The sequence below is a fragment of the Suncus etruscus genome, chromosome 14, assembly GCF_024139225.1.
Source record: "Suncus etruscus isolate mSunEtr1 chromosome 14, mSunEtr1.pri.cur, whole genome shotgun sequence".
Taxonomy (NCBI): domain Eukaryota; kingdom Metazoa; phylum Chordata; class Mammalia; order Eulipotyphla; family Soricidae; genus Suncus; species Suncus etruscus.
This window is the reverse complement of record NC_064861.1, coordinates 37,015,201-37,024,050: the sequence shown is the minus strand read 5'-3', so window position 1 is coordinate 37,024,050 and position 8,850 is coordinate 37,015,201.

Below are 8,850 nucleotides of genomic sequence, written 5' to 3'. Positions count from 1 at the left end.
TGGCCTTTGGAGAAGGCAGTTCTCTAAAATATGATTTGTTTTTTTGTTAGGCTAAATGTATTTATTCCTCCAAAAATGTCTTGTGTAATTATTTATTCTGCACAGAGCTTTGCATGCATGTACTCAATCAGCCCATAGAAGAGTTTGGGCAGACTAGGGCAGGAAAAGCAAAGATGAGAGCATGGAAAGAAACCTAATGAATTAAACCGGTTGACAGGAAATGGTAGATGATTGATTGCTCTTGTGCCTCCCTGGACAAGCTCCCCACTTCCTGGAGTGCTGGGGCAGCATCCATGGGGAATGTGGGGAACATGAATAGTTCTTACTTCACCTTTCTGAGTTCTTGGTGAAATGCAGAAGAACCACTCTCAGTCAGAGTAAGCCCCACTTAGTTCAGTAAATGCTTCAAAAACAGATGGGCTGTGGATGTGGTTTCCTCTTCTGGGGCTGAGCTCAGTCCTACCTAACTCCATTCTGCTTACACTAGAGAGATGGGAGGAGTAAGAAAGAAAAGTGGCAAAGCTCTTATGAAGAGTGATTCCATCCTGACTTAAAAAGGGTAATAGAAGACACAGGAGATGAAACTGCAAAATATTTTTTTTAAATATTGCTGCTCGCCATTACCCAAATTTAGCTGGTCTACTGCTCTTTTTTTGTTTGTTTGTTTTTGGGCCACACCCTTTGACACTCAGGGGTTACTCCTGGCTATGTGCTCAGAAATTGCTCCTGGCTTGGGGATCATATGGAACACCAGGGGATAGAACCGTGGTCCAACCTAGGTCAGCCGCATGCAAAGCAAATGACCTACCACTGCGCCACCACTCTGGCCTCCCCACTTTTTTTTTTAAAGAAAAAATAGTGTGGGGTCGAAGCAATGTCAAAAGACATAAGGAGTCTGCCTTGTGTGCACTAGCCTAGGACAGACCGTGGTTCGATCCCCCAGCATCCCATACGGTCCCCCAAGTCAAGAGTGATTTCTGAGCACATAGCCAGAGTAAACCCTGAGCATCATCGGGTGTGGCCCAAATACCAAAAAAAAAATTGTGGAGGCTGGAGCAATAGCACAGTGGTCAGGCATTTGCCTTGCATGAGGCCAACCCAGGACGGACCAAGGTTCAATTCTAGGTATCCCATATGGTTTCCCCAGACTGCCAGGAGTGATGTCTGAGCACAGAGCCAAGAGTAACCACTGAGAGCCGCCAGGTGTGACCAGAACCCCCACTTCCCTCCCCCCCAAAAAAATGAAATAAAGGAAAGACAAGAAAAGTGTATCTCTTGAAATCAACTTAAAGAGAACAATCAGAAAGTGCCCTCCTTGGGGCTGGAGAAAAAGCACTGCTATAAGGTGTTTGCCTTGCATGCAGACAACCTAGGAGGGACCCAGTTTGATTTCTGGCACCCCATATGATCCACAAGCCTTCGAGGGGTGATTTCTGAGTGCAAGAGCCATGAGTGACCCCTGAGCGTGGCCGGGTGTGGCCCAGAAACCAATTAATCAACCAATCAATAAAGAAAGAAAGAGAAAGGAAGTGTCCTCCAATTGCATTACTGCTTCCCTAGATTATTCCACTGCTTCTGACAGCATGGTGTCACTAACACTGACAATCTCTATTCTAGATGCTTTCTAGGAGCTCTCCATACTGCCATTCTTCCTAATAAGCTTTGATGTAGAGGGATCCTAGGCGCAAGGGACATAGAGTTCTTAAGACACAAACAGGAACTTATTCAGAGAGTGAAAAAATAAATGATAGCTCAGAGAATTTGGGAAAACATGAAGAACCAGTTAAGGATAGAGGCTACAGGGAGAGTAGAGTGCAGCAGCTGAACACCTGGAGGAGAGTGGCTCTTGCACAAGACTAGCTTCACCAGGGTTGGCCTGAAGGGTCAAGGGTAAAGAGAGGCCAAAGTTATCCATGCACTGCAGGGCCTGAGCAGCACTACATTTCAGGCCTTGGCTCTGAACTGCTGACCAAGCCGGCTGAGTATTACCAGAGATCATCCTAGAAAAACAAATTGAAGGAATCTAAACCAGACCCACTGCTGTGAACTAGTGTGCAGGAACTAGTCTCAGTCACTGAGGGGCTGTGACACATGTGTGAGCTACTCTCTGCAAGTTGAAATCCACTGGGGTTGAGACAGGTTTGACATAGTAACATAGCTGCATGCAGTAGTACCCAAATCACTCAAAGCAAAAATGGTAGGTTGTTATAAAAGTAAGTGGAAATGGATGTTGGAATATTTTTTAAAAGGGCTGATGTACCACAAAGTGAAATTCAGAAACCCTTAAATAATTAAGCAATTGGCAAGTGGTAGCCAGTACATAAAACTCAATCCCTGCCACCCCCTTTAAATCTTCCCTTTCTGCCACACTCCCTCTTAGGGTACTCCTGTCTACACCATTTGTTATGGTTTAGAACCAAGTCACTAAAAAGGAGGAGAGGAAGATGGCATGTGTGGGTACGAAAGGAGATCTGAATTTTGTTAGCAAAAATAAATCTCTAGCAACATCTCTCCCAATATCTTTCAATTCAGACATCTTGACACCTTATTGTCTTGATTTTATTACTATGACTTCACATTCTTCTCCTAGGAACTCTCAGACTATGTGCAAGAATGTTCCAGGGCTTGATTGCAAGTCATGACTTATCAATGAACTTTTATTATATACTACAACTCCCTTTACCAAATCTCACCCCTATACCAGTGACCCCTCATTAGCTTCTGAAAACAGACTAACATCTAAATGACAGTCTTGTATTCAGATTTACTCATGATTGTACTGTACCTAATTTTCTGATCTGTGTTTCTTCATGATACCATCACTTGAGGCCACTCTGTCTTTATTTCTCATGTTTTCTGATATAGCTTTTATACCAACATTTGTTCATGAGTTCATGAAATTCTTTCCAACACTACCACATAGAGTTCATACCAGTTCAGTTCTGTTTATCTATGAGAGATCAAGAACTACCCCCTTTATTTAGGGTCTGGACCATTTATCTGAGCCACTAATAGCTTTTATACCATACATAATTTTATGATCTTATGTGGTGACAGGCTTTCTATATCATTTTAGAGCATTCCCAAGGAACCTCACGGTAACTAATAAAATTTTTAAGCATTTTCATTCTCCAATTTGCAAACTTCTCCAAACAACCCACCAAATCATTTAAACAATACATTAAAAACTAAGACATTAACTTGTACTAAAAGCAGAAACAAAGTGAACAAAGCACAGACTGTGAGACGCAGCAATAAAATGAACAGTAAAATTAACAGGGTTGGTTGTTCCATCTACCAGAACTGGGAGAACTGCAAGAGCACAGTAGGCTGAGAGGAGGTGAGGATGTTGTGTTAGAGGAAGCTGTTCAAAGCTGGGTGCAGCAGCAGGATCAGAATACTGGGGTAAAGAGGCGAGGACAGTCATTATACATTGATTTCTCCTAGAACCCACCAGATAGGTATACCACTACAGTCCACATCTTCTTCTGGTCTGCCATGGAAGTCTGAACTGACAGCAGGTCTAGCTTTCAGCATTATGATTTTCCATAATATAAGTTTCTCAGGCCCTCATGGTGCTGCAAATACCCAAACCTTCACAATTATTCAGAAGGAAAGGTCTAGATTTCTGTACCAGCACAAACACTGGTACTTGAAACTCTCCTGATTCTCCTTCAGTCTCTGGCTATTATTTCTGGCCCGTGGCAATTAAATTGCTTTGCACTAAAGAGAATTTCTCAAGGGTTTCCTAAACTTGCTAGATGCTTCTTTAGGCACTTTCAAGCCATTTTTTGCTATCAAAGCACAAAACCAGTGGAGATGAAGCACATCTACTTCTAGATACAGTTCTTAGCTCTGTCAGTGGGAAGTTCAGTGCATATTCCCAGAGGGAGCTGGGGTAAGTGGTGTGGTCATATCCCATCTTGAGTACTGCTGATATAGTTCTATGACTGTCACTGCACAGACCTGAGCATTGTTTGTTCTTCCAGTTTTTGTCCAAAAAGACAACTTCCTTTCTGGACTTGTTTTCAGATTCACCTAAAGTCAGTCTTTGGAAAGAGACATAAATCACCTGGACATTTTTTTTTTTAAGAATTGCCTGAAATTGGGGCCGGGTAGGTGGCGCTGGAGGTAAGGTGTCTGCCTTGCAAGCGCTAGCCAAGGAAGGACCGCGGTTCGATCCCCCGGCGTCCCATATGGTCCCCCCAAGCCAGGGGCGATTTCTGAGCACATTGCCAGGAGTAACCCCTGAGCGTCAAACGGGTGTGGCCCAAAAACCAAAAAAAAAAAAAAAATTGCCTGAACTTATAAGAAGAGGGTGTTTCTGCATTTGTTCTCTGAATAAACTAAGCTCTTTGAGAGAAAAACCTTTAAAAAAACTAGTAATAATGTCAGAGGAGAATGGGTAAGGCATTTGCTTTGCTCAATCCCCAGCACTTTGTTTGATTACCCCTGCTCCAAGTTCCCCATCCCCAGAGTGATCCTTAAACATAGAGCCAGGAGGAACCATTGAGCACAGCTAGGTGTCCTCTCTTGTAGAGGCTCCACTTGCTGGAATCCAAACCTGGGTGAATGATATTGAAGCAGGGGCTCCTAGAGGATTAAGGAAATAAAACAAACATAAGGGAAAAAATCATAGGGTCAATGGCTTCCAGATTTATGGACTGAGTACCAACTGTCCTCCCCATATAATCTTTATTCAGTAATTTTTATTGAGTTCAGACTAAATCCACTTGGGAAGAGGGTCAAGTATTAACAGACAAAAATATCTATTTAATATGAATCAAGCCTATGTGGGACTTTACATCTCAAAAGGGGTGTAAGTAGGGAAGAGGAAGCTAGGTTAAGTCTTTGTTTAGGGGAAGCAGGGTATGTGCTCAATGTGTTTAGCTACTTGCCTTACCCCCAGGACTGGACAATAGATATCCTTAAATATTTATTAGGCTCCAAAAAAGACCCCATTGTTTTATTCTTTTTTGGGGACAGGGAAAGGGGGTACACTTGGCTGCACTCAGGGGTTACTCCTGGCTCTGTGCTCAGAAATGGCTTCTGGCTTGAGGAGCCATATGAGATGCCAGGGATTGAACCCACATTCATCCTGGTTCAGCCACATGTGAGGCAAACTCCCTACCACTGTGCTACCACTTGGGCCTCATCCAAAAGTAGCACTGTTAAGGAGAGGTTCTTTCTCTCCTTCTTCCCTCCCACCCTCTCTCCCTCCCTCCCTCTTTCTTTCCCTTCCTTCCCTCCTTTCGTTCCTTCCTTCTCTCCCTCTTCCTTCCTCCATTCCTTCTTGTCCCTTTTCCTCCTTCCTTTCATTTCTTCCTTCCCTCCTTTCCTTCCTTCTTTTTTTTTTTTTTTTTTGTGGTTTTTGGGTCACACCCGGCAGTGCTCAGGGGTTACTCCTGGCTCCATGCTCAGAAATTGCTCCTGGCAGGCACGGGGGACCATATGGGACGCTGGGATTCGAACCGATGACCTCTTGCATGAAAGGCAAACGCCTTACCTCCATGCTATCTCTCCAGCCCCCTTTCCTTCCTTCTTTCTTGACTTCCTTCCATCCTTCTCTCCCTCCCCCTTGCTCCCTTCCTTTCTTCTTTTTTCCTTTCTCCCTCCCTTCTTTCCTCCCTATCTCTGCCTCCCTCCTTTTCTTCCATTCTGCCTCACTTTCTTATTTTTTATAAATTACTTTATTTAAAGACCATGCATCACATAGTTTACATAGTTGATGATAGTACATGTTTCCAGGGTGGGTGGGAGTAAAGTTATTTAAAAAAAGAAGAAAAAATAAATTGGATTGTATCACTCATCTATGGGTTTTAAGAAAAATAAAAGTCATTTTTGCAACAATCCTCAGAGACAATGAGAAAAAGTTCCAGCCCACTTCATGAAGCTCACCACAAAGAGTGGTGAGTGCAGTTATAGAAATAACTACACTGAGAACTACCATAACCATGTGAATGAATGAGGGAACTAGAAAGCCTGTCTAGAGTACAGGTGGGGGTGGGGTGGAATGGAGAAAGATTTGGGACATTGGTGGTGGGAATATTGCACTGGTGAAGGGGGGTGTTCTTTATTTTCAACTTTTTTTAATATATATTTTATTTAAACAACTTGATTACACACATGATTGTGTTTAGGTTTCAGCATTGTAAAGAACACCACTCATCACCAGTGCAACATTCCCATCTCCAATGTCCCAAATCTCCCTCCTCCCCACCCTACCCCCACCAGTACTCTAGACAGGCTTTCTATTTCCCTCATACATTCTCATTGTTAGGATAGTTCACAATGTAGTTATTTCTCTAACTAAATTCATCCCTGTTTGTGGTGAGTTCCTTGAGGTGGGCTGTAACTTCTAGTCCTCTCTTTTTTTGTCTGAAAATTATTATTGCAAGAATGTCTTTCATTTTTCTTAAAACCCATAGATGAGTGAGACCATTCTGCGTCTTTCTCTCTCTCACTCTCTGACTTATTTCACTCAGGATAATAGATTCCATGTACATCCATGTATAGGAAAATTTCATGACTTCATCTCTCCTGACAGCTGCATAATATTCCATTGTGTATTTGTACCACAGTTTCTTTAGCCATTCGTCTGTTGAAGGGCATATTGGTTGTTTCCAGAGTCTTACTATGGTTAATAGTGCTGCAATGAATATAGGTGTAAGGAAGGGGTTTTTGTATTGTATTTTTGTGTTCCTAGGGTATATTCCTAGGAGTGGTATAGCCGGATCATATGGGAGCTCGATTTCCAGTTTTTGGAGAAATCTCCATATCGTTTTCCATAAAGGTTGAACTAGACGGCATTCCCACCAGCAGTGGATAAGAGTTCCTTTCTCTCCACATCCCAGCCAGCACTGTTTATTCTCATTCTTTGTGATGTGTGCCATTCTCTGTGGTGTGAGGTGGTATCTCATCGTTGTTTTGATTTGCATCTCCCTGATGATTAGTGATGTGGAGCATTTTTCATGTGTCTTTTGGCCATTTGTATTTCTTCTTTGTCAAAGTGTCTGTTCATTTCTTCTCCCCATTTTTTGATGGGATTAGATGTTTTTTCTTGTAAAGTTCTGTCAGTGCCTTGTATATTTTGGAGATTAGCCCCTTATCTGACGGGTATTGGGTGAATAGTTTCTCCCACTCAGTGGGTGGCTCTTGTATCCTGGGCACTATTTCCTTTGAGGTGCAGAAGCTTCTCAGCTTAATATATTCCCATGTATTAATCTCTGCTTTCACTTGCTTGGAGAGTGCAGTTTCCTCCTTGAAGATGCCTGTAGTCTCAATGTCCTGGAGTGTTTTGCCCATGTGTTGTTCTATATATCTTATGGTTTTGGGTCTGATATCGAGGTCTTTAATCCATTTGGATTTTTACCTTCGTACATGATGTTAGCTGGGGGTCTAAGTTCAATTTTTTGCAAGTGGCTATCGAGTTGTGCCAACACCACTTGTTGAAGAGGCTTTCCCTGCTTCATTTAGTATTTCCTGCTCCTTTATAAAAAATTAGGTGATTGTATGTCTGGGGAACATTTTCTGAGTATTCAAGCCTATTCCACTGATCTGAGGGCCTGTCCTTATTCCAATACCATGCTGTTTTGATAACTATTGCTTTGTAGTAAAGTTTAAAGTTGGGGAAAGTAATTCCTCCCATATTCTTTTTCCCAATGATTGCTTTAGCTATTCTAGGGTGTTTATTGTTCCAAACGAATTTCAAAAGTGCCTGATCCACTTCCTTGAAGAATGTCATGGATATCTTTAGAGGGATCGCATTAAATCTGTATAATGCCTTGGGGAGTATTGCCATTTTGATGATGTTAATCCTGCCAATCCATGAGCAGGGTATGTGTTTCCATTTCCCCGTGTCCTCTCTTATTTCTTGGAGCAGAGTTTTATAGTTTTCTTTGTATAGGTCCTTCACATTTTTAGTCAAGTTGATTCCAAGATATTTGAGTTTGTGTGGCACTATTGTGAATGGGGTTGTTTTCTTAATGTCCATTTCTTCCTTATTTCTATTGGTGTAGAGAAAGGCCATTGATTTTTGTGTGTTAATTTTGTAGCCTGCCACCTTGCTATATGAGTCTATTGTTTCTAGAAGCTTTTTGATAGAGTCTTTAGGGTTTTCTAAGTAGAGTATCATGTCATCTGCAAACAGTGAGAGCTTGACTTCTTCCTTTCCTATCTGGATTCCCTTGATATCTTTTTCTTGCCTAATCACTATAGCAAGTACTTCCAGTGCTATGTTGAATAGGAGTGGTGAGAGAGGACAGCCTTGTCCTGTGCCAGAATTTAGAGGGAAGGCTTTTAGTTTTTCTCCATTAAGGATAATATTTGCCACTGGCTTGTGGTAGATGGCCTTAACTATATTGAGAAAGATTACTTCCATTCCCATCTTGCTGAGAGTTTTGATCAAGAATGGGTATTAGACCTTATCAAATGCTTTCTCTGCGTCTATTGATATAATCATGTAATTTTTATTTTTTTTTTGTTGTTGATGTTGTGTATTATGTTGATAGATTTACATATGTTAAACCAGCCTGCATTCCTGGGATGAAACCTACTTGATTGTATGGATGATCTTCTTAATGAGACATTGAATCCTATTTGCCAGGATTTTGTTGAGGATCTTTGCATCTGTGTTCATCAGCGATATTGGTATGTAATTTTCTTTTTATGTAGCATTTCTGTTTGGTTTAGTTATCAAGGTGATGTTGGCTTCATAAAAGCTATTTCAAAATGTTCCTGTTTTTTCGATTTCATGAAAGAGTCTTGCCAGGATTGGTAGTAGTTCCTCTTGAAAGGTTTGTTATTGATATTATTTTTCAGATTTGTCAACAGTTGTATTAAATATTTTGC